Genomic DNA, 26,450 nt, shown 5'->3' with positions numbered 1-26,450 from the left:
TATAATCCTCCCACAGGGAGAAACAGAAAGGGAAAATGAAATACACAGCCAATAGAAATACATTCTACACTGCACTATTTGGGTACTAAATACTCAGTTCAACTCCTACATGCAAAACACACTTGTCTCCCTAAGGAGACAACCTGAAAATCCCTTGGTCACCACTGCAAGCTGAAATACAGGATGTCCAGGTGGGGTACAGTTTTCTCACCAGAGACCTAGGTGTTGCTTGTCTTGTGAACAAAACAATATTATCTATCCTCATATACCTGATATGCAATTGAGGAACAGAAAGAGAATAACTGCAATAACACTTCCCACATGAAAAGCAACTCCCAAGTTCTCATACAAATGTCTCTATTAGTCTCATAGGCCATTTTTTGCTCTGGTAATAAACATGTAGTTTCAAATCACCATAAATGGCTTATGACACTGAATATGAAATGGGATGCCAAGTAGAATATTTGGCAAATAAGATTGTGATCAACCACAACTAAAATATAGCACACCTTGTGACAATTTAATGGCTGAGAGCATGGTAGCTCAATGACATTACCTCATTCAAGGCTAGACAAATCTTTTTGACAAAAATCTATGTCCATCCCATTACATAATGCTTCAACTATATGAAGAAATATCAGTAGTTAAAAAAGAAGTTCCTGGGAGTCCTCTAGAATAAACTATAAAATGTTATTTTTTTTTTATTTATGATAGTCACACACATAGAGAGAGAGAGAGAGAGAGAGAGAGAGAGAGAGAGGCAGGCAGAGACACAGGCAGAGGGAGAAGCAGGCTCCATGCACCAGGAGCCCGATGTGGGATTCGATCCAGGGTCTCTAGGATCATGCCCTGAGCCAAAGGCAGGCGCTAAACCGCTGCGCCACCCAGGGATCCCAAACTATAAAATGTTATAATGTTAGTTGGAATTATCTAAATTTATATTATCACTCCTATTTTTTCTTCTAGTGTTTGGTGAGGTGTTGTTTGTATGCTTTGGCCTTACCTGAGTTGTACCTTCATGAAACTTCTATTTTCTTCACTTACCTCATTTTGTGTCAGAGCGTTAAAGAAAGTATCACATCCTCCCCAACAGGAGGAGATTGGAAGCACCAATCAATGAGAGTTCAGGAGGGTAAGGCTAGGAAAGTTTTATACTCAAAGAACAACTACTCCTCCCCACCCATAGGTTCCCATTTTAGTGCCAACTTTGGATATCAGCAGGTTTATTTTCACTTAGGATGGCTGTGGTGTTGCCAGGAAGGCATCAAAGAAAAACTGATCCTCTGTCACAGTTTTATCAGGGGACAGCTCTGATACTCACTCAAGGTATCAAAGATTTTTTTCACTTTCATCTTCTCCCCCAAACCAGAGGCTCTCGTTTGAACAATTTAATCTTCAACGGAAAATTAGTATCACCAGTTAAGTGGGCCTCTAGCCAAATCTAATTGGTCTATGGGAAACAAATGGCAAAGTTGAATAAAGATAACCTGGACTGTTCCTGTTTGTCAGCAAGGTTGTTTTCAAACAGTAACTGGAGTAAATGCTTCAGCTGCAGCTTACACTGAAGCTGATGCCAGCATGTGGCATGAGGGAAATGGAGCCAGCTTTCATGAGATCGTTGCAATGGCTGGATTCCATCTCCTAGTTCACAGCTCACTCTCCTTAGCACCAGCCTGTTGTTTTCATAGGACTTTACACTTGCTTCTCACTTCGATAGTATTTTCAAACCAAAAAAACACTTTCAAATCATTGTTTCTGCTTGAAAAAAGAACTGTGTTCTTGGTAAACCTAAACCCTTCTGTTTATATTCAGAAGAACAGGGACAAGTCATGAGCAAAGTACTCCTGAGCCCCACATGGAAGGTTCTTTCATGAAAATAGAATCAAGATTGGAGCAATAGCAGACCAGATCTCAGGTAAAATGTACAGGACTCCCTGCAAGGTTACTCCTGCTAGCCACCCTTGTATATAACAGAGCAAATTAGTTGAATGCGATTGTTTGCTGCTTTGTTTGTGTTGAAATTATTTATAGGCCTTCAAACCTAGGGTAAAAAGTCTCTCCTATGATGATGTATGAGCCCAATGGAAAAAAAAATATTTTTATGGCCTGTTTCATTCCTGTATGCTGGAAAATTATCTGCCAAAGATGAGTCCACTCTATGTCTCGGAAGAAAAAAAAACTCTTGTCCTGAGGGCATAAATTTATGCCAGAACACCAAAAACCTGTACACAGAGAATGTGTAATATTATTGGGTAAACAAAATAACCATCAAAAGGAAAATAGAACTATAAGAAGCAACGGAATGCAAATATTTTAACCCTATGAACCCAACTTCCATTGGTAACTACAAATTCAGCAGAGAGGTGGAGTCTAGGGTGGCACCCAGCAGATCTGCTGGAGACTGCACAGTGGTGAGGAAGGTGGGATATTGGAGTCAGGCCTTGGCTTTTGCCTGGGTGGCACAGATAACTGTTCTAGTGGAGCTGAAAATACACTCAGTAATGTGCAGTTCTTGATTTATGTGCTTAAGCAGGACACTTTCTAGATAGTGAACTGAACTAAGCTGGGGAAGGTGATGAAGGGATAGCAGAAAGTCTAGTTCAGCAGTGCCTTAATTTATATGTGCATCACAACCAACGGTTTTGTTTGCGTAACACTGAAGATCCCTGAAAACAAAAATTTTCTCTTCAGTCAGTTGGGGTAGAGGGGAGGGCACCAGGGTTCTGCATTTTTAACAAGTATTGCAAGTAATTCTGAAGTATACAGTCTAGTCTCCAGATGCATTAATACTGATTTTGGGTATTAGAAGTGAAGATACTTTCCACCTGCTTTAAAACCAAGAGGGTAGAATTTGTAGACAAGGTAGGGAAACCAGAGCAGATCATCGAATAGGAGGGGGCCAGAAAATGTAACTTAAAGTTCAAAGCAGGTGATTGGAAATTTGGAGGCAACTGCAAGACAGTAAGTAGAGCAGGTGAGCAGGCTTTCCTCTTAAAGCACGTTGGTATTGCTAGGATCTCTTAGGTTAAATGTGCTGAGGAGGCTGATTGTATTGAAAACAGAGATTCAAAATGTGGCCACATTGAGATCACTTGGAGACTTTAAAAACAATGAGTCCTGTTTGCTGAAGTTCTGATTAAATTGGCTGCAGTTATGTCCTGGGCAAGGAGATTTTTGGATGATTTTGATGTGGATCAAGCTCTGGTTTAGAGGATCAACAAAAACATGGGCACCTTCGTTACATAATCTTGACAAGCACGTCTCAAATGTTATTGTGCATACAGCTCAGCTGGGCACTTGTTAACAAGCAGATTCTGATTCAGCCAGCCCTGAGTGGGCCTGAGATCCTTCATTTCTCACAGCTTCCAGGTGATACCCATGCTGCTCGCCCATGCACAACACATTGAGTAGCAAAGATAGGAAAGGATCCAGTCTCTCACTCTAGTGGGGTGAGAACTTGCTAGAAAAGCAATTCTCAGCTTTCACCCTAGACCTACCAAATCAGAAGCCTTAGGGAGCAGCGCTGTGTTTGAACAAGCCCTGCAGGAGGTTCTGCTGCATGCCCAAGTTTGAGAAGCTCTGCTCTGTTCCATAACATAACCATCTGTCACTATTTAACCTGGCTGAGCAGGGTCACCAACACTTCATTCTCTAAACATGACCAAACCTTCCCAGTGGGCCATGTGGGTTTTGGTTCTTTCTCCATCGTGACAATTAAAAGGACATTATTCTCACATGACCCCCAAATGGTAATGAATCCAGTGCACTATTCCTTGTTTAAGCACTGAGCCTCACAGGCTCTATTAAATGAGAGACTGAAAGCACTCTTCAGGTTCATTTCTGCCTCTGATAGCCTGTGATCCCACCACTCTCCAACTAGAGAGGCTGTGATGGCTTTAGTGCCTTTATCCCTGGATGCCACAAAGCCCACCCTATGCTGTATTGTTCCCATTGTTACACCCCTTTTAAAAGAACAAATGAGAGGACTAAAGGCATCAGCAAGCCTCAAATGCTGGGCAGCAGTCATGCAGCTCATGCAAACTCAGTAACCTCTAGTAGCTGGGCCCAGCTCACAGTGCATGGAGGTGCAGAGGCAGAAGTGTGCTGGGAAGCTTGGATTCCCTGCAGGGCCCTGAGTGGCAGGAAGCACCCTGAAACTAACAGGAACAAATGCAGATGAGTCCCTGAGAAATTGCCTTTCTGGCTCTTCAGCCTTTAATTTCACACTATGGGCCCTCTTTCATCCAGTAATGGAAAAAAGCTGAGAACATAGGATCCACACAGCCCAGTGAGGTAAGAGGATCAACCATCTTGGTTTGCCCAGGGACAGTCCCATTTTTGGCACTGAAAATCCCACATCCTCACAAACACCTCAGTCCCTAGGGAAAAGGCTGGTTGGCTACCCTAGATCACAGCTTTTTAATGTCAGCACAACTGACATTTTTGTCTGGATAGGTCTTTGTTGTAAGAGTCTGTCCTGTGTGTTATAGGATGGTCAGTAGCATCTCTGGCCTCTATCTACTAGTTAGAACTCCCCCAGTTGTAACTACCAAAAATGTTTCCTGACATTACCAAATGTCCCCTGGGGCCATAACCATCCCCAGCTGAGAGCCATTGCCCTAAATAAAAATGACTTTGTAATCTGAAACCTTACCAGGCAAGCACTTTTCAAATTTTAATATGCATAAGAATTACTTGGGGTTTTGGGGGTCCCTGGTGGCTAGTTCAGTCAGTAGAGCATGTGACTCTTTGATCTCTGGGTTGTGAGTTTGAGCCCCACATTAGTTGTAGAGATTGCTTAAGAAAAATAAAAATCTTAAAAAAAATTACTTGGGGTTTAGGATGAACATTTCTCCAAAGAATACTTACAAATGACCAGAGAATGCATGAAAAGACAATGTCATCAATAATTAGGGAAATGCAAATTAAAACCAAATTGAGACACCACTTCATATGATCTAGAATAGCTAAAATAAAAAAACAGACATAAATTATAAGCGTTGATAAGGGTGTAGAGCAACTAGAACACATATTTGTTGCTGGTGAGATTGTTAGCTTATGTAGCCATTTTGTTGTTGTTGTTTTTTTTTTTTTTTCATGTAGCCATTTTGAAAAGCAATTTGAGATGTCCTCAAAATGTTAAATATAAAGGTTTCATATAATCCTGCAATTTCATGCCTAGGTATGTACCCAAGAGAATTGAAAACATATGTCCAGACAAAATACTATACACCAATGTTCATAACAGCATTATTCACAAGAGCCAATAGGTGGAAACAATCCTAATGTCTATCAACTGATGAATGGATAAACAAATATGGTATATCCATGCAAAGGAATATTATGTAGCAATATTAAGAATAATGATACATAATGCATCATGATAAATCTTTAAAACCTGAAACTAAGAGACAGAAACCAGACATAAAAGACCCTCTTGTCTTATTTGATTAATAGCAAATGCCTAGAATAGACAAATTCATAGAAACAGTAAATCTGTGGTTGTCAGGGTCTAAGAACAAGGGAGGGGGAACAGTGTTTGGCTGTTAATAGGTAAGAGGTTTTTTTCTGATAAAAGTGTCCTACAATTGGGTAGCAATGATGGTCATGCACTTTTGTAAATATACTAAAACCACTGAATTGTATATTTTGAATAGGTGAGTTTATGGCAGGTTAATTATACACCAATAAAGCTCCTACTAAAAAAATAATAAGGATCTTGTTAAAAATGTACATTCTGATTCAGTAAGTCTGGAGTGGGGCCTGATTTTTCTGGGGACCATCCTTAGAGAAAGAAATCCCTAGACCAGGGGCTCTCTCTGTTTCCTAACCAGAAGCATCAGAATTACTTGTGAATTTTGTCAGAAAATAGAAATTCTCAGACTTCATTCCAGACCTACTGAATCAGAGACTCTAGCAGCAAGGGCTAGCAATGTTTTAACAGACTCTCTAGGCCTTTCTGATGTGTGCCAATGTTTGAAAACCACTAATCATACCATCCCCACCATGATCATTGCAAGGGAACATGCTTTGGGATAAACAATGAATTTTTACTGAGAAAATAATTATTTAGATTAATCCTTAAATAAATCCTTAAATAAGTTAATCCTTAAATAAATCCTTAAATCCAGGTTTGCCCCATAACATTTGGTTTATTATGTACTGTAAGAATCCATTAAAAGCTAAAATTATCCTGCTTCAAAAGTGTTAAGTAAAAAAGCACACATCACTTCTTTGCATATTACTTTGTGTATTTGTATTCAAACATCATACATATGATATCAACCAACAACATGTTGTTTCATGCTTGTCATGAAGAGGGAGAAGGAAATACATAGAGAATGAATGAAGAAAAGGAAAAGTGGAGTTTTAGAGAGACATGAGGAATCAGATACAGTCTCTCCCTGGATTCTCAGCTCTGGCATCAGTGGACTGGAGACCAGATCATCGTGACCAGATCATCTTTTATGTGTGTGGCAGCTCAGTACTTGACTGTCCTTTTCACAGGAGGAAAAGAGACTGCCTATTTTTAATGCTATTTACACTGCTATTTTCATTACAAAACAAAATATATGTTTGTATGTTTTTGGTCTCTTTCCTAGGGAAGATTGGAACTGTAATACAAAGACCTAATCCTTGGGGACTCAATTCCACAGAGCCTAATACACCTGGAAGCTCAATAACAGTCATCCACACACCTAAGTACCCTCACAGCCTAAGTGAAACATACACTTCATTAAGTCATCCTAAGTTCTTTATTCACTAAAGAGGCTTCTCCTGGTCTGAAGAGTGAATATGCTCCTCTGCATCTCTGATTTATTTCAGAGAAGGGCTTTAGCTTTGGGAAGACATAGGTTTTTCTCAACTGATTATTGACTGACAGCCCCACAAATAGGATAGAACTTCATAATGCACAGCCCTGGCATCTAGCCTCATACCTTTTTCCCCTTCCTAGTCTCACGGCTCTCTGTGAAGCACCACAATGGGATTCATATTTTCCACTTCATCAGAATTCAAGCCCCATCATTTACAGAAGTTATGGTATGTAATGGTTTAGTGCCAAGCAGTGTTCTCCTTATAACCATTTCTGAGAGAAGATTCACATACCCCAGAATGGACCAGTTTACTTCCCAAGCAAATGCTTTCCTGTCCAATGAACTGACCTAATTTAAATACAAGTAGTAAGATTGTCTCATTCAAGACATGTCACTCTTCCTATTTTCCATGAGGCATCCATCTTCTTTAGACTCTGGCTAAGTACCAGAGTTTCCTTTAGAAACCATACCAAATTTAACTTTGCCAGTTATCTAAAATGTATCACCACTATATAACTCAAAATATTTCCATCATTATTATATTTTTATCCTCTTATTCAGTGTGTGATATTTATATTATAAAATCATTACATAATGTATTATTCCTCCTAATATGTCTCTATCATATACATACCTCCATCTTAATTAGTGATGCCATCATATACCCAGGTACTAAAGCATAAAATCTGGGGACCATTTTTCTGTCTCGTTTCTTGTTTCTACGGCCAACATCACCACCTTTTATAATCCTCTACCATCTTTTGCCTAAATATCTTTAATGGCCTACATAAAGCTCCTACTTTTGTCCCCTTTTAATTCATCCTCTAAAAAAGCAGTGGAGTGAGCTTTTAAAAATAACATACAGAGATCCCTCCCCATTTGAAAACTCTTCTATGGCTTCCCATTGTACTTAGAATAAAATTCACAATCTTTATGGTGAACAGCAAGATCTCAGAAGAGTTGTCTCTAACCACTGGTTTCCTGCTAATTATGGATCCAAAGACCACATGGGCCTTCTTTTCTATTTCTAAAACAAGTGTTCCCTATGAAAAGCCTTTACCTTCAGTGTCCCATCTCCATCAATACCATTCCCATAGTCCATACATGGCTTCTCATCCTTCATGGCTCCACCTAAAAGTCACTTCTTCAGAGGGATCTTCCATGACCGTTAAGCAATTAGGTATTTGCTATCACACCATACAGTTTTTTTCTTCATTACATTCTACAGGTGTTTTAAATATGTATTTGTTTACTTGTAAATATCCATTTTCCTGACCTTAATATATGCTCTACAGGGGAAGAAACTTATCAGTATATTTCACTATTTTATCTTCAGTGATTAGTACAAATAGCTTTCATAAAATAAGCTCTCAATAAATATGTATTTAATAAATAAATTAACATATATTTTTGTTCCACATACACTCCTAAAGAATAGGAGCCGGTCTATTTATTATTCAGCACTCCAAGGGTACTATAGTGCCACTCACATAAAAACACATGCTATTTAATGAACTGACATAAGGATCTCTCATTGAAGTTGTCTAGGCAATAACGTAAAGCCTAATTTTCGAAGCTCACTTCATTTCTTTGCTGTTCCTCTTTTTTTTTGAAAATTGTTATAAATACATGTTTTCTGCTGTTGCAAAATGGCTTACAATGTAGTTTGAGAAATAAAGAACTAGCTTATCTAAATCCTTCTTAATCTTCCTATGTGGTTAAAATGAAATAAGTATTATTAATATCATACACTTTAAAAAGGGATTAAGAACCTATTCGTTAGATGTGGTAGGTAAAAATATAAAAAAATCACCAATTTCTTTTTTCTTTCACCCTTGATCATAAGGTAAGCAGTTCAAAGGGACATTCTTTCTCAGGCTGATCATGGTCAGCTATGTGCAATGAAAGAAAACACTCTTAGACTCCATTTAATTGCTTTATGCATTTAGAGGAGGCATATTGTGAGAAAGTGAATTTGATTTCACAGCAGAGGAGGAGGGCCATGGTCTTCAACAGCACTCTCCCACCATCCACCCTTCCCAACTCTACCTCACACATTAACATTCCTGAATATCAAAGACTGGTTCTACTCTTTACTGATCCATCCTCAGAATAGGTGAGAGCTCACTTCTTCCTGACAAAATTCACTCCAAGACCCTATCAGAGGAGTCAGGGAAAGGTATATTTCCTATTAGTTCATCTGTCTTAATTTGCTTTGTAAGTTAGAATTTTACTAATTTCAGAATCCAAAACCTTCTCTGACAACAATTGAGTTGTCTAATATACATTTCTCTTAGATTTATAATACATTTTAAGCAAAAACATCATTGCTAAGACTCAAATAGTAGTAGGCAGCTTCTTTCCTAGCTCCAATGATTCCCTACTTCCTGGCATTCAGACCACTGTGTAACTCCTTCCCTTGAGTGCGAGCTGGACCAGTGGATTTCTTTTTTTAATGAACAGAGTACTGCAAAGGTTATGATCTATTACCTGCATGATCAGATTACAAAAGATGATGAACTTTTGTCCCCTTCCCTCCACCCCACCAGTTCTTTTATATGTTTGCTCTGATGAAGCAAACTAAAGATGCTCACATGGTGAAAAACTTAGGGAAAAAATAACCAGTGAGAACTCAATCCACTAGCTCTCAGAGAACCAAGTGAGTGGGCTTGTAAACTGATCTTTCTCCCGCTGAGCATTCAGATAAGACCACAGCCCCAGTTTGATTGCAACTTGTGAGAAACCCTAAAGCACAGGGGCTCACTAAGCTATGCTCAGATTCTTGACCCACAAAATCATGAGATAATAAATGGGTGCCATTTTAAGGAGGAAAATTTGGAGGTCAAGTTGATTCATAACAACAGAAAACTAGTATATATAAATAGTATGACATTTGACCTTTTTTTCAGGGGGGTAAAAATATAATATTCTATAGAGAAATTGCAAACATGGTTACATACTCAGGAGGAATTCAAGAAACATTTTATAATGATGTACACAATTCAAGGAAGCAGGTATAATTGTGATGAAGGAATGGATTGGAACATAATGGGCAATATGTACAGGAATAGAAATGGCTATAAAGATTTCCTTTCCCACAGATTTTCACTAAGTATCAAATGATACTCTGCTAATGCTATTTGCCTTTCCACTCCTGCCTTCTCTGCTATTCTGCCTCTCTATCCTGTTCCCTATCTTTTGAACCCCTGGTGATTCTAACTAATCTTTTATGCACTAATTAGCCCTAGTGACTTTTTGTTTTCTAGGAACTCTAAATGTGAATATGGGTCAAATGATGGGGTTGTACACACATCATCTGTAATTTGGCCCAAAAGAGCTTGAGAGGAGCAGGAATACTTCTCCAAAGGGAAAAATGGAATTAGGTCACCTCTTAGATGTCTATGATGAAAGTTCTGTTAGTTCTGTTAGTCACTTTTGCTTACCCATGCTTTGGAGTTGTTATGCTAGAAAAATGTAAGAAAGTATTCCTTATCTGAAAAGTTAATTTGCTGATTTCTGTTTTTTGGAGAAAGGGACTGAAAGAAAAGTTAAATTTGGCTAAGGTCTTCTCTAAGGTCAACTAGAAGAACACTAGCATACTTTTGGGGGTAATTTAAGATGTAGCATACTTGGCCAAATAAAGCAGTAAGTGGATTTTGAAGATGCTACACAGGCATAGTTAATGGATAAATCAGATATATGATGCTTTGTGTCACTTCAATTTCTACCATGCTTATTTGGTACGCTTCCTTCCCCCCTTGCCTTTTGAAGAGTAGGGAGTTTCCAAAGAGCCTGAAATACAAGTCAGAAAGTTTTGACTTGCAAAGAACATGGGGACTTTACCAAGGAGTCTGACTTTTCAAAGACTGGGTCAATTTGCAAAATCCATTGTCCTCAAAGCAGGGAAGTCAAAAGGACCCAAGTTTGCAGAGTTCTGATCTCCACTCTGATATTGATTTTTTTACGTGGCCTGTGGCCAGATGTTGAACCTCCCATGGTTTCTTTTCCTACTTATCTGTGAAATGGAGATGAAAATTCTGAGCCTCAAAGTGATTCAGTGGGAATTAAATAATAGCTTAAAGCCCTTTGAAAGGGTGAAGTGATAAGTGTTTCCTTTTAGCTTCTATCAGATGTTATACAATTTTCCACTTAGGTGAAAATTAACTTCAAACATATCAAACTTCAGTTTTGACCTAATCACCTGTTGTTGTAGGTTCTGAAAAATCAATTGTGGGATGTCTGAAACAGCAAATTATGAGTGGCCACACTGAAAGCTCATATCCAGAGTAGCCTAGGATAAAACCATGCCTTTGAAGGCATCCTCTCCTCTGGACCCTCTTGCAACTCTTATCCTCCCAAGCAGATAGTATATGGAATCTCACTGAAATTTAAAATATTATCCTTCTTGTCATTTAATTGCTTCCAGACAAATATAGAATATTTATTTTGAATTTTTCATTAACATAAAATAAAACAAGGGCAAGTATGTTTTCAATTAGCATTTTTCTTCTTCAAATGACTGTTGTATTTACAGTGTTAAATAATTCCTGCTCAGCAGGCCAAGTAAATTCTTTAGATGCCAGAAAACAACCACAGGCAAATTCTGAAAAGAGCTAGGAGGACTTTGAGAGCAAGATAAAGTTCTGACATGTCACAAAAGCAGTAGAGCATAGTAGGTCACATTTAGACTCCAGAATCAGCCCAAACCTCAGACCATTCAGGTATAGGCAGTATATACTTGGACAAAGAAAACTAGTATTTTTATTTTATTTTCTATAGTTTCCTTGTGTCATAAATATGCCATATTTGCCGTCATATCTGAGGCCCCTAACACATAGTTTGGGCTTGGTAAGTATTTGCAGACTAGATTACATTAATATAAAGAAAGGACTGTCCACTTCATAACATTCTTAGGATAAACTGAACTAATTTATACCCCCATGAAGGGCATCCTAGAGTTGACACCACATTGAGAACCAGAAAAGGGAAAGATGGCTCTCCAAGTGTTTCCCAAGGGAAGTTTAATAAGAATTTACTTCACTGGGATTTAGAAGAATCTTCTACTTAGAAAGCATAGCAACAGATGCAGAATTGTTGAAGAAATCATCTGCCCAATTAGAGGACACGACGTGGTTCCTTTCAAGCCAATTTGCTTAGGGAAGTACAAATCTCTTCTTGCACAGGAGCAGAATTACATTATCCTTGGCCTCACATAAGCTCAAGTATGTGCCAAGGCTGCCCAAAGCCCTCTGCTGGCCTAATACTTTGATGATAGAGAATGAGTTCAATGTGCCTACAATGCCGATGTAATGTATGATGTACAATTGACTCTTTGTTCAAAGAGGCTCCAGCTTTCAGCCCGAGAATAAGGTAGGTTGAAAAGGACAGTGTCATCTTGAAACAAACTCAAAGCTATCATTCTGTGGCTGCTATCAAAAATGAGCTTAGAATTTAGACTTATTAATGATGAAAATTATGCCAAAACCTCTAATCCTAAATTCGTTCTATACCAAGAATTGGGCAGTCTTGTATAATTTCCTTTAACTCATTTTTAAGTTTTCTTCCAAGTGTTCAGTGATTTATTATCAAATCTGTATTTTGTTTCCATAATGGCTTTGGGAAATAATTGCCTGAAAATACAGATGCAATTTTAAATAGGAGAGCCAATATATTCCTAGGGACCCACTCATATACAAAAGAGCAGTGTAGGGTAATAAATATAGGAAAAAGCTTCAGTGGGCAGTCAAGAGACCTGGGTATGAGTCCTTGCATTGCCTTATCTAGCTAGAGGTCTTTAGGAAGTTTATTATACTTTTGGATATTGGTTATCTCATGGGAAAAATGAAAAGGCTGTGTTACCAGGTCTCTAAATTGACCAGATGATTGCTACTGTTTCCTCCAAGCTGTTCCTAATAACCCTCACTCACCAAGGGGACATTTGCTTTATGCTATAAAAATTATTTTCCAGAGAAGTCTATATTTCATCTTCACGCTCATTTCTGAAGCAACACAAAAATTTAAGAATGGAATTCCTGCTGTCTTCCTAAAAGATGAGGTGATAATATAGCAAGTACCTGAAGAAAGAAACCCAAAAATGTGTGAAGGAGGTGGCCAGAAAAAAATGCCTAATATGCTGGGGCTATAGAGTGATCTTTTAAGGTTTCCTACAGTGCCTCCTGATTAGTTCCTCACACAGTTTATCCCCTATTGTCCAGGACCTTCCCTCTGAATAGGAGCTGTATAGAGTATCAAGGACACTGGGTCATATATCCCCTATCTGACACTATCAGCATGAACTCACCTGGAAGGAGAACATGAGTGTTCTAACTTATTGGGTTCCTATGAGGGTTGGAAGTGGCAGTTTATACAGAAGTGTTTACACTTGGCCAGGAAAACAAACAATCACAAGAAAGGGCCAATACATTTAAATCTAAATAGAGTGGATTCTGTTCCTATTACCACATGTAAACTGCAACTTGTACCATAAGAGTTTCAGGCAGCATTAATTTAATTGGAAGGAGAGGGAAGAAGTTCAATCCCTGTCCCACAGCCCTTTTGTAAAGAAGACCAAATAACGTTTGGTCCCGAAAATATTGGCAATTCTATAGTGGGAGTGGGACAGAGATGGGGGAGTAATTCTGATACCTAACGTTCTGAAGTTATATTTCCAGACATGGCAGTCTGGGAGTATTTGCTTAGATTTTCTTAAAGACAGTATAAATGATGTTCCTAGATATATAGATCATACATCTAGGATTTATGGCAGTAAAAATAATTTTTAAAATTTTCATAACAGTTTTGATGAGACTCATGAATCTCAAATAAGCCATTCTGAACCTCATCACATACTGCTGTGGATTTGCACTGGAATAGAAAAATCTTTCTCCATATTTTCAGATCTCAATTTCCTCTAAGATCATTTATTATATAATATTCATAGTCTCTATAAATTGTCTCTTCAAATTCTGGTAGACTTATTGTACCTTCAGGAACCTTCAAAATAAGCCACATTTTGCATGTAAAGAATGGTTCGATGTATTTATCCAGTTTTATAACTTAAGAAAGGTTGACAGTGATTAGTCTAATCATGAAAAGTTTTCAAAGTTTATTAATTTGTGTTCAAAGGATCATTAGATTTTTTTTTCAATGATCCAGGTGAGTACAGAGGGGCATGCTTTTGGAATTAGAAGTTGACATACAGCAGAGGCACTAGACCTATAATATAACTGTCAAAACAAAGTAGCCACAGGTGAGACAAGTAGAAACGGTGGTATCTGTGAGTTCCAAAATGGGGGAGGGGGGTCAGAATAGGTTGACAGAGGAATTTCACAGAGGAAGACATAACAACAAAAAAATGAACAATATTCAAAAATGGAGATAGACAATTTTGGTTCATGTAACAGCTATTCTGGTTGCTCAAATACACATATGGCTAACTTCTTGTGTCATCAAGAATTGGTATCTCATGTCCACTCTCACCACTTCTATTCAACATAGTATAGAAGTCCTGGCCTCAGCAATCAGGCTACAAAAAGAAATAAAAGGCATTCAAATTGGCAAAGAAGAAGTCAAACTCTCCCTCTTCGCCAATGACATGATACTATACATAGAAAACCCAAAAGACTCCACCCCAAGATTGCTAGAGTTCATACAGCAATTTGGCAGTGTGGCAGGATACAAAATCAATGCCCACAAGTCAGTGGCATTTCTATACACTAACAATGAGACTGAAGAAAGAGAAATTAAGGAGTCAATCCTATTTACAATTGCACCCAAAAGCATAAGATACCTAGGAATAAACCTAATCAAAGAGGTAAAGGATCTATACCCTAAAAACTGTAGAACACTTCTGAAAGAAACTGAGGAAGACACAAAGAGATGGAAAAATATTCCATGCTCATGGATTGGCAGAATTAATATTGTGAAAATGTCAATGTTACCCAGGGCAATTTACACGTTTAATGCAATCCCTGTCAAAATACATGGACTTTCTTCAGAGAGTTAGAACAAATTATTTTAAGATTTGTGTGGAATCAGAAAAGACCCCGAATAGCCAGGGGAATTTTAAAAAAGAAAACCATATCTGGGGGCATCACAATGCCAGATTTCAGGTTGTACTACAAAGCTGTGGTCATCAAGACAGTGTGGTACTGGCACAAAAACAGACACATAGATCAATGGAACAGAATAGAGAATCCAGAAGTGGACCCTCAACTTTATGGTCAACTAATATTCGATAAAGGAAGAAAGACTATCCACTGGAAGAAAGACAGTCTCTTCAATAAATGGTGCTGGGAAAATTGGACAGCCACGTGCAGAAGAATGAAACTAGACCATTCTCTCACACCATACACAAACATACACTCAAAATGGATGAAAGATCTAAATGTGAGACAAGATTCCATCAAAATCCTAGAGGAGAACACAGGCAACACCCTTTTTGAACTCGGCCACAGTAACTTCTTGCAAGATACATCCATGAAGGCAAGAGAAACAAAAGCAAAAATGAATTATTGAGACTTCATCAAGATAAGAAGCTTCTGCACAGCAAAAGAAACAGTCAACAAAACTGAAAGACAACCTACAGAATGGGAGAAGATATTTGCAAATGACCTATCAGATAAAGGGCTAGTATCCAAGATCCATAAAGAACTTATTAAACTCAACAGGAAAGAAACAAACAATCCAATCATGAAATGGGCAAAAGACATGAAGAGAAATCTCACAGAGGAAGACATAGACATGGCCAACAAGCACATGAGAAAATGCTCCGCATCACCAGCCATCAGGGAAATACAAATCACAACCACAATGAGATACCACCTCACACCAGTGAGAATGGGGAAAATTAACAAGACAGGAAACAACAAATGTTGGAGAGGATGTGGAGAAAAGGGAACCCTCTTGCACTGTTGGTGGGAATGTGAACTGGTACAGCCACTCTGGAAAACTGTGTGGAGGTTCCTCAAAGAGTTAAAAATAGATCTGCCCTACGACCCGGCAATTGCACTGCTGGGGATTTACCCCAAAGATACAGATGCAGTGAAATGCCAGGACACCTGCACTCCAATGTTTATAGCAGCAATGTCCACAATAGCCAAACTGTGGAAGGAACCTCGGTGTCCATCAAAAGATGAATGGAAAAAGAAGATCTGGTATATGTATACAATGGAATATTACTCAGCCATTAGAAACAACAAATACCCACTATTTGCTTCGACACGGAGGGACCTGGAGAGTATTGTCTGAGTGAAATAAGTCAATCAGAAAAGGACAAACTTTATATGGTCTCATTCATTTGAGGAATATAAAAATTAGTGAAAGGGATTAAAGGGAAAGGAGAGAAAATGAGTGAAAATATCAGTGAGGATGACAAAACATGAGAGACTCCTAACTCTGGGAAATGAACAGGGGTAGTGGGCAGAGGGTTGGGGTGACTGGGTGATGGGCACTAAGGGGGCACTTGGAGGGATGAGCACTGGGTGTTATGCTATATGTTGGCAAATTGAACTCCAATAAAAAAAGAAAGAGTTGGTATCCCAAATGGTTCAATAGAAATCATGACCTGAGAGCTCAAAATCTGTAGATCCCATAGATTCAGACTTATCTGAACATGCTTTAAATAATTATTTAAGTGGGCCCATCAAATCTGTGGACATAAACAATGAAGAGACCTTATGGGAAATAACTTACCCAAAGGGAAGAGAGTAAAAAAAACCACATTTAACTCACTGTCAGTGGTTTCTGATTGAAGCAGAGGGCCAGTTTTGAAACTGAATAATACACTCAAGTCAAGTTGGCCCTTAGGGTAGTTCCTGTGGCTCATTACTCAGAGTTTTGAGAAGAGACTGCCACAAGAAACAAAAGAGAGAATTCTAGAATGGCATGTCAAGCACACAAAAATATCTACAGGAAATTGGGAGCAGCGGGGCTTTGTGAGCTTGTTAATCAAATGAAAAGGGAGATCATTTGCCCCACTTCAGTGTGAGAGAATGTAAGCAACAAGAGATTGAAAAGTACCTCATTCTTTGGAATAGAAGAAAGGCAGAAGATCTTGTATGTACAGGTGGAAACATTCCCTAGAGAGCTTGGAAGGAATGAGCCACCTGCCAACATCAGAAACAAAGCAGCAGCACTGAGGATACCACCAGTGTGCTGGGATGGCCTTATCCTTTAGAATATGACAGATTGAGTTGATCAATCAAGTCTTTTTCTATTGCAAGCAGCAGACACCCACTCAGACCAGCCTAGTGGAAAAGAGGGATGCATTGGCAACTCTAAGGATAACTCATGAAATAGAGAGGAAGTACCACCAACATTACTTACTAGATCAAAAAAATCAAAGACTTCAGAAGGCAATTTTCCTCTGTTTTACACTATACTTTTTCATTCTTTTTGCAAACTGGCCATTTCTAGCTCATCAGCAATATTGTGGAAGATGGTTACTACTTTGTTTCACATCAATTTGAGTTCCAGAGTCTTAATGCACCATCATCCCAGTCCCCCAAATAAAAATTCCTGTGATGGAAAATCTAATTGTGAGTGCAGGTACTCCAACAAATATTCACCATACAGATATTTCCTATACTGGTTTCTCCCAGTACTAGTTAGGAGAAAATTATGGACGAGGGGAGGGACTAGAGGTTTTGCCATTCTGTTGGAGATGTCTGAGACTAAAACTAATTAATGTGACACTCTTATGTGTTCTAGAATGACAGTGCCACAGAAATACGTGCCACAATATAAGGTCCAGTAAAGGTAGAAAGATCATTAAAATTTTCCCTTTTTATTATTATGAGTCAAAGAAGAAATATGATACCAGCTTTGGAAAAGTCTAATTATTATTCAAATATTGAAATGTTAAACCGGGAATGAATATCAGATTCAACACTAAGCAATCATGCCATGGTCCACTTGTGTCCAAGACATTCATAATCAAAGGCCTACTCTACATACATTTGACCATCCCTCCCATATTTTAGATATAAGCTTCAGTGTCTTTTTTTAAATGTCAAACATTATAAATATAATAGTTCAAGGGGTTGTCTACCATGGCCATTCTAGTAGTGGCAAGAAAAGGTTCACATTTTAAGTTTAGGAATATATATTACAAAACTATTCCATAAAATCAAACTCATTTTTTTCCAAACATAGATTTTTTAAAAATATACAGATCATACATAGTGGGGAAAATATATGATGAGTAATATATATATATTTTTTTCCTACCACGGTCTAAAATATCATAACCATTTTCCACTAAATATTGTCTAAGTACTCTAGTACTGCATGAATAAAACCTCAAACTTTAGGAAGATTTCCTCTATCCTGTGTGGAAGCATTTTGAAAACTCTGTGCTTACTCCAAAGAGGCAGCTAAAATTGTCAATATTTCAGTATATTTCTTTTTCACTTTATTTTTCTTGCTAGTCAATAACATTAAAAATATTTTATCAGAAGTATAAGGGAGAAATAAAAATTAATACATATGCTCATCATAACCACAAAGATATGAGCGGGCAGCTGAGAAAGGCAAATGTGCCTTCCATTGAGTTCCAAGGTTTATGCCAATCTCTAAAATGGTGATGAGCCATGACACTTTGGACAGACTTATTTGGGGGCCCTCCCAACCTCAACCACTAGACGTACCCAGTCTTGGTAACATGCAGTTACCATATCTCTGGTCTCTGCTTGGAGAAAAGAAATGCTTCAGCCCAAAATTGTTTTTTCTCCCTAATACTTACTGCAAGAGCACCTACATGCTGGTAAAATAGAACTGTGGTTTATAATTTACTCTGTAATATGAATAATTACCCAAATATGGTAGTTAGAAGGATTTTCCCCTCTTTTCAAAATAAAAACCCACATCTTGTCCCAATATTTTTAGCTCCACTTTACTACTTGGAACCAATTTTTCAAAAGTGCACATCATCATAGTCATTTACTTCACCCATTTAGTGAGCTGCAATAATTTCTGCAGCTTCTTTGAAAAATAAACCACATTTAATGGCCAAACTAAACATTATAAAGCCTTCACACATCTGAAGGACGGCATGGTAAGTCTCCACTAGATTGAAGAGGACGTTCATGTCCCATTCAGAAGGATTCCTAATGCATTCTTCATTATCATTCCAGTCACTCATTGAGTTCCATTATAACTTATATTGATTCTATTTTCAGAGAGAGTCTGGGGATGAGACAAAGAAGTAATTAAGTAGTTTTTCAAAGGATAACCACTGCCACCTAAAATCATTAAAGGAAAATAAAATACCTACCATCCTCTACCATATCAAAAAGAATTCATAGTGCTTAAAGAGTCAACTTCTGAAACATTAAAATCTAGAAAACGTGGAGAATTTGGAAGCATAACTAACTGAAATTAACTGTTTTTAAGCATGTCTGTAGATAGATAGTCATGATTTGGTGTGAATTCACATGTCTTGGATATCAGTTATGTTCCAAGAATAGCTGCAGCTTTGTGCCTCATCCTTGAAAACGTATACTTTAAAAATTAATGTCCTGTATAAATACTATATGCACTTTGGGCATATTCCTATGTTAAGTCATTGCTTTGTAGAAAATTGGTGTTTGTTTCAAAGCACTCAAATAAGGTCAGTTTAAGGAATCAAAAAAAAAAAAAAAAGTAGCTCTGCCTAAAAAAAAAAATGGTAAGGTGGGCAACCTCTGTTTTAAATAGAAAATTTAAATATGACCCTTGCCTCTGGTACTTTAATTCAAGTAATTGATGTGATATGCATGTGGCAATGAAATGTATAAACAGGAGTGGTAAAAATTTACAAGCTGTTAAAAATGTGTGTAGTCAGATAAGTTAAAAGTCATCCATGCTTTGTGTTCTACAAGAGTACCTACCCGACCCAGAAGCAAACCAGCTCAGAATAAGTCACATATGATCCTTCAGCAAATTAAATATGGTTGGCTCTCTGTAGGCCAGTAGGTTTCAGGTTACATTTCCTGTAAATGTGGGTAATAATTTACAAAACTGACAACATTGTTTTTTATAAAAGAGGATGGTGGGTCTCTTTATCTAATCAGGACTAGAGGCAAATTTAGTATTCAATCAAGCTATTCATGCTTTAATCCTAAGAATGCACAACTGAAAAAAAAAATCTCTTAGATGACTGTTCAGTGATTTTCAAACTATATTCTTTGGATGTGTGTCAGAGGCCCTGGGGGCAGAAACAGAGAAGTGGAGGTAGTTAGAATAGATATATTTCCTGTACCATTATTCAAACAAGAACAATCACTCCAATAGTGGGCTTCTGTACAAGATAATAAAGAAAAAAATGCTCATGCTGAAAACAAGTTTGAAAATCCATTTTTATTATCTTACAGATGAAACCTTTTGGTTCTGGAGGAAAGAATTTGCACAGGCCTATTAAATTATTAGAAGGAGGATCAGAAAGAGAACCTGATCCTAGGTCACACAGAGAACTGCGATAGTTGAAGGTGTATGCATGTTACCCTTCAGGGTCTGATCATCTTCATTTGCAGGGTCATTCTTTTAACTCCTAGGATATAGTGATTCCCACTCAAATCCTCCCATTGCTTACAATATTCTTTGTTTTATTTTAAATTTTGTTCTGTGAATAATTTTAATTCCACATGCTACAAAAAAGACTGAATTCTGACTGATAAATTTGCATTGACAATTCATGTAATTTCAAAAAATTAGGCAATTCTATCACATTTCTAGTACTTAATATCTCTCTCTTTCTCTCCCTCTCTGCCTCTGTGTCTCTCACTCTTTCACATACACATACACACGTACTTTATAATTTCATTACTCTCCTATGCTGCTTTCATGTTATGCTGATAATATGAACCTGAATAAGAAATTAATATACTGCAAAGGTGGAGGGTATGAGCACCTACATAGAAAGCATTTGTACACTTCCTCCTAAGAGGTCCCTGAAAATGACTTAACATATCTTAGGGAAATCACGCCGCTCCAGGATCCTACCCAGTCTTGAAGTTTCAAAATATCATATTAACGTTAGGTTATCTTTCCAGTATGGGCTTATGTTAAATCAACTCAAATGAAAAATAAATTTTCTGGAGTTTAAACAATTGAATTTACATAGCCGGGCTCTATTTCTAGCATGCAGACTCACAGTGGAAGTATAATCATAATCAGTTTGCCATTTTATTAACTAAAATATGGAAAAACAGATTGCCTTGCAGATAAGCTCAAATATTTTTGTATTCTATGAATCATGGCTGCCAAGTGGACACTCTACAGACACAGGACTATGAATCTTTGTCCATATCTTTCTTGTTACTTTATAATGGAGTTTCTTCTACGTATTCATCTTGTCTACATGACAGTGCAGTGGAAATGGTTGGATCGAGTCAGCTCCTCAGCCACAGACCTAACAGTACCTCAATCATAGTGTACTCAGTCCATGTCACTGAATGAGGCAGTGGTAGAAAAGTTGGTTTGAAAGCTAGAATGGTTAAAAATAAAGAAGGTGTCAGTCTGAGTGAGAGAAAAATGGTAAGAGACTTAAAAATCATTTTGCTCATCATGTATTACAGGACATAACTAAGCAAAAATCTTAGGCAAAAAGTGATTCTTCGGTCACATTTACTTCATATCCCTGGTCAAAATCTAGATCACAGGAACTGTGGCATTTTTAAATTGGAACATGTGCTGAGTATCTTCTTCATGTACCTCCCTATCACATCAGTTCTCCACTATACTGTGCCAGGATTTTGGTTTGGGTGAAGCCAATAGAAAAAAAAACAAACAGGAGATTGGAGGAGGGGAGAGGAAGTGAAGCCATCCTATTCAATCCTGGGCTCTCCAGGCTATTTCTCAATACCAAAAGTCTCTGTTGCTGTCAAGCCACCCTCTCTCTACACGCATTTCTCTGTTTCCAGGTTCTAGCAGGTACACTCCTTGCTCCTGTTTAGGGGAAATATCACTCTTCCTTTACTAGCTCACAGGGAACTCCACGATCTCTTGTTGTTCTCTCTTACCTGAACATACCTTTCCTTCCTTCCTTCCTTCCTTCCTTCCTTCCTTTCATTTTATGTTTCTTTAATTTTATTTAAATTCAATTAATTAATATATAATGTATTATTGGTTTCAGAAGTAGAGGTCACTGATTCATCAGTCTTTATATAACACCCAGCGCTTGATTACATCAGGTGCCCTCCTTAACGTCCATCACCCAGTTACCCCATTCTCCACACCCACCTCCAACGACCCTCATTTTGTCTCCTATGATTGAGAGTCTCTTATGGTTTGTCTCCCTCTCTTATTTCATCTTGTTTTATGTTTTCCTCTCTTTCCATATGATCCTCTGTTTTGTTTCTTAAATTCCACACTTGAGTGAGGGTAAAGAAGATGTGGTGTAATGGAATACCACTCAGCCATCAAAAATGAGGTCTTGCCATTTACATTGATGTGGATGGAACTAGAGGATATCACGCTAAGCAAATAAGTCAATCAGAGAAAGACAATTGTCATATGATCTCATTCATATGCACATACGTTTACAGATGGATTTAAAAAAAAAACACTTTTCAAAGAACTCAGTTCCTATACACCATCACCTTCCTACTGGGACCCCAACCCACTGTAGGATCAAGAAAATAATTGTACAAAAATTTTGCATGTAGGAAATGGTAATCAGGCCATTTCATTAATATGGCCCATAAGACATTCAATGCTTGGGGGATTGCTTTGCCATGTTTCGTATTTTATACTTTTGGGTACTGTGACCCATTTTCTCACTATTAAACTTTGAAATTTGGAGAAATAAGACACACTGGGTAGGAATTATAGATTTGTTAGAGATAATATCCATGGCATTACTTTAAAATATGACAACCTAGGCCTGGAAATAACTCACAAAGGTTGAGGATATCTTGGTAAGGGATACAAGGAAAACTAACTTTTTTTCCTTTGAGATAAGTAGGTCACAAAACCATTAAATCAGTTAACTCATGATATTCCCTAAAACTGAAATAGTCTCTAAGGCTTGGGAGAAGTTGAGATTCTACATCTACCACAAAAGTTGCCCTTTTATGTTTGACTACTGACCATAATTAAACTTTTGTATATTCAGAAGATAATGCAATCCTTAAGGCCATTTTAATGTATATTTTTGTAATAATTAAATATAACCACAAATCAATTATAGCTACTGTACATGGTTGTGTTTTAAGAAGTTTTTAAAAGTATATCTCATTTGGTGCTATATTAAAATAGAGTGAAATTGGGTATTATTTATTTAGAGAAAGCTTTGACTTTCTCTAGTCTCTCCAAAGCAAATTGGAATCAACTTGCAGATTCTGTTGTGTTTTATAACAGGGCACACTATTGTCCCAAATTCTGGCATATGTTTTGAAAAAGACTTTTTGCCACTCTGGCAACAATTGAAATTTAGAGAGTAAAAGAATACTTGCTTAGCATGCTGAAATTGCTAATCCTGCAATCTCAGCACCAGAGATCTGTCTACAATAGAGCAACCTGATGTTTTAGTTTTTTCCCCTAGTGTGGAAAGAAGGAAAAGAAAAATCTAACTATATGCAGTGAAATAAAAATGGAGAAAAAGCAGATAGAAAATTTCAAAGGATTGAAAAATAGAATCAAAAGTGTGCAGTTAAAAGCAAATTATTGAAATAACAAATCTATTACAATCAAAAGGAATAAAATCTTACCCTTCCCAAACCCCAGGGCATAGATTTCACAATGAAAAATGATCTATTTTTTTTAACAGGAATGAAATGGGAGCTTGATTTTCAAAAATGAAAAGAAAACAGATGATTGTAAATACAAGTAACTAAGGTCATCTAGAGAAAAAAATTTTACTGTATTTCATTCTGTTATGTATTGTATGTGGAACTTTATCAACTCCTAAATCACATATCCAATGAAACCAAAGACAAACCCAACTATAAGATTCTTACGAAAAACTGTATGTTGAAAATAGCCTCTTAGGAAAGTTCAAAGCTTTTTCTCTACCTGACTTTACTGAACCTCCTCTCTTTTTCCCTACGTATAGAGAAAGGAAGGAAGGAAGGAAGGAAGGAAGGAAGGAAGGAAGGAAGGAAGGAAGGAAGGAAGGAAGGGAGGGAGGGAGGGAGGGAGGGAGGGAGGGAGGGAGGGAGGAAGGAAGGAAGGAAGGAAGGAAGGAAGGAGGGAGGGGAGGAAGGAAGGAAGGAGGGAAGGGAGGAAAGGTGGTTGCAGTAGGTTCACCAGATCTAAGAAGATTACATTTTTTACAGGGTTAATGAAGAGAAAATTGATGGCATGATAGTAAAATATTGTAAGCCCACATATGCACTGGTGTTCTCTAGCTCTTTCTGTCTCTCTCTTTCTGCCATGCTCTCTAACACACTCACTCACTCACTCACTTCCGCCTCCCTCACTCCATTTCCCTCTCAGCTGGCATCTGATGCCAGGAGCTATCACCCTGACCTATAAGGGCCTATAGCATAAGGCCCAGGCTAGCTCCCATTATAAACTGCTGACAAATAGGTTGTTTCTGGCACCAGTGCCCTTTTCTGACAATGAGGAGGAACAATCTATAATTCACTTGTAGGCTTTGTACTGGAAGTATCCAGAGCAATACTTAAGCTCCAGTAACCCACCCATAGTTCTTGTAGGTAATCTCTCTGTGGAGTTTGAGCATCTCAGTAGGGATAGGTTTCAAAGATTAGGGCCAAAGCCTCAGCAGAAAATAGTGTTACTTTGCCTCATTATAAAAAGTTCCTTTATAGATCCTCAGGGTTTTTGGATTTGTTAGTTTCTCATGTCTTCACATGATCTGAATATTGCTGTGTCCCCTGGAAAAATACTAAAATACCATCATTTTCTTACGAGTCATGAAGTCTTCTTTTGCATAAAATGACAGTTTTGAAGAAAAGAAAAACAATTCTTAACAGCAAATATGACTAGAGTGAACAAGTGTGAATGGCCCGTGCCCTTTCCTGGGCAGTAGTTTTGCTAGATAGCAGTTACTGTATCAATTAGTGAGATCTTGTTTTTAGAAAGACTTTGAGGAATGCTTGGGTGGCTCAGTCAGCAGAGCACTGGGCTCCTGATTTTGGTTCAGGTCATGATTTCCGGGTCCTGGGATAGAGACCTGCATTGTGCTCCTTGCACAGTGGGGCATCTGCTTGAGGATTCTTCCTTTGCCCCTGCCCCTCCCCCTACTTGCATGTTCTTGCTCTCTCTCTCTCTCCAATAAATAAATAAATAAATAAATAAATAAAAGACTTAGAAGTGAGGGGCACCTGTGTGGCTCAGTCAGTTAAGCAGCTGGTCTTGATTTCAGCCTAGGTCATGATCTCAGGGTCCTGGGATAGAGCCCTTCATTGAACTCTGTGCACAATGGGGAGTCTGCTTGAGAATTCTCTCCTTTTACTCTTCCCCCCACTTGCACTTGCTTTCTCTCAATTAAATAAATAAATCTTTTTTAAAAAGACTTTGAAGTGATATAACAAAGTTCTTCCACTTGCTTACTGTTTTATCACAATAGACTGTTAATAATGATGAGGCTGTGCTCTAGTTCAACCTGGTACAATACAATCCCATTAAAAGGCTATTTACTTTGTACTTGAAAAAGGTGAAGAGCTGGTGCCCTCTCAATTTCAGAAATAAAACAATAAAGGCTATTATATATTTGCCATTGTTTACATTCAAAATTTTTAGGGAGGATGGATTTTGACTGTAACTTTATCCATTTTATTTTCCACGTCACACCCTGCAACAAACACAAAAACTATTAGGCTCTCCTTCTGCTGAACTAATTTCTCTATCTATTGCACTTTTACTCAGGAAAAGATTAATAATCATGTTTTCAAAGTAATGCTGCCCACTGTGAAATTTATTCTCCTGCCATTTCTAAAAAAAGATGCATGCCACAGAAAAGCTCCTGCCTGACTTACAGCTAATTCAGAAAATAACTATCCTGACACTACAATTCTTCCCTGTGAAAATGAAATGGATAAAAAGGATTGGGTTTTAATGCACACTTAAATGCATTAGCAGTACTAGTAAAACATGACAGAATTTAAAATATAATTATATCTGAAAAACATTCAAGTTGAAAACTTCTTACACTGATTCTATTCTAAGCAACATAGAAAAGTAACCGCATAATGAAAATGAATTTGAGGGACAAAAATCACATATCTCAAAGAATCATCAAGGTTTCATATTCAACATCCAAGACAAAAAACTACCTTGTAAATAAAAATAATTTGGTACTATGAACTTCTACACATAGTTCTAGGAATGAAAAAATCTAGTTTACTTTTAAGATCACTGGAAGGGGGGATGCCTGGCTGGCTCAGCAGTTGAACACCTGCCTTTGGCCCAGGGCGTGATCCTGGAGTCCCGGGATTGAGTCCCACATTGGGCTCCCTGCATGGAGCCTGCTTCTCTCCCTCTAACTATGTATCTGCCTTCTCTCTCTCTATGTCTCTCATGAATAAATAAATAAATAAATAAATAAATAAATAAATAAATAAAATATTTTAAAAAATCACTGGAAGTGTATGTATGTTTTTTTCCATAAAAATAGTTACAAAGAGAATAATACTTAAGTACTGTGACTGAAAATATTTGCCTTTTTTTTTTAATCATTATTTATTTGAGAGA

The 26,450-nt window shown here is 37.7% G+C and overlaps 1 long non-coding RNA gene across 8 annotated transcripts in view; it reads right to left on the bottom strand.

The window, feature by feature from the left end:
- Window positions 1–26,450, bottom strand: part of LOC102153321 — a 76,860-nt gene that overhangs the window by 7,511 nt on the left and 42,899 nt on the right. The window contains exon 7 of one of the 8 annotated variants that reach the window (XR_005372514.1): window positions 21,007–21,279. The exons of the other annotated variants lie outside the window; for them this stretch is intronic. This is a non-coding gene — a long non-coding RNA (uncharacterized LOC102153321). Of the gene's footprint in view, window positions 1–21,006; window positions 21,280–26,450 lie in introns of those variants that run through there. 8 annotated transcript variants of the gene reach the window in all.

Source organism: Canis lupus, chromosome 17 (genome assembly GCF_011100685.1).
Source record: "Canis lupus familiaris isolate Mischka breed German Shepherd chromosome 17, alternate assembly UU_Cfam_GSD_1.0, whole genome shotgun sequence".
NCBI classification, from domain to species: domain Eukaryota; kingdom Metazoa; phylum Chordata; class Mammalia; order Carnivora; family Canidae; genus Canis; species Canis lupus.
Note: the sequence above shows the minus strand (reverse complement) of the source record. Positions and strands in the feature narration are given on the sequence as shown.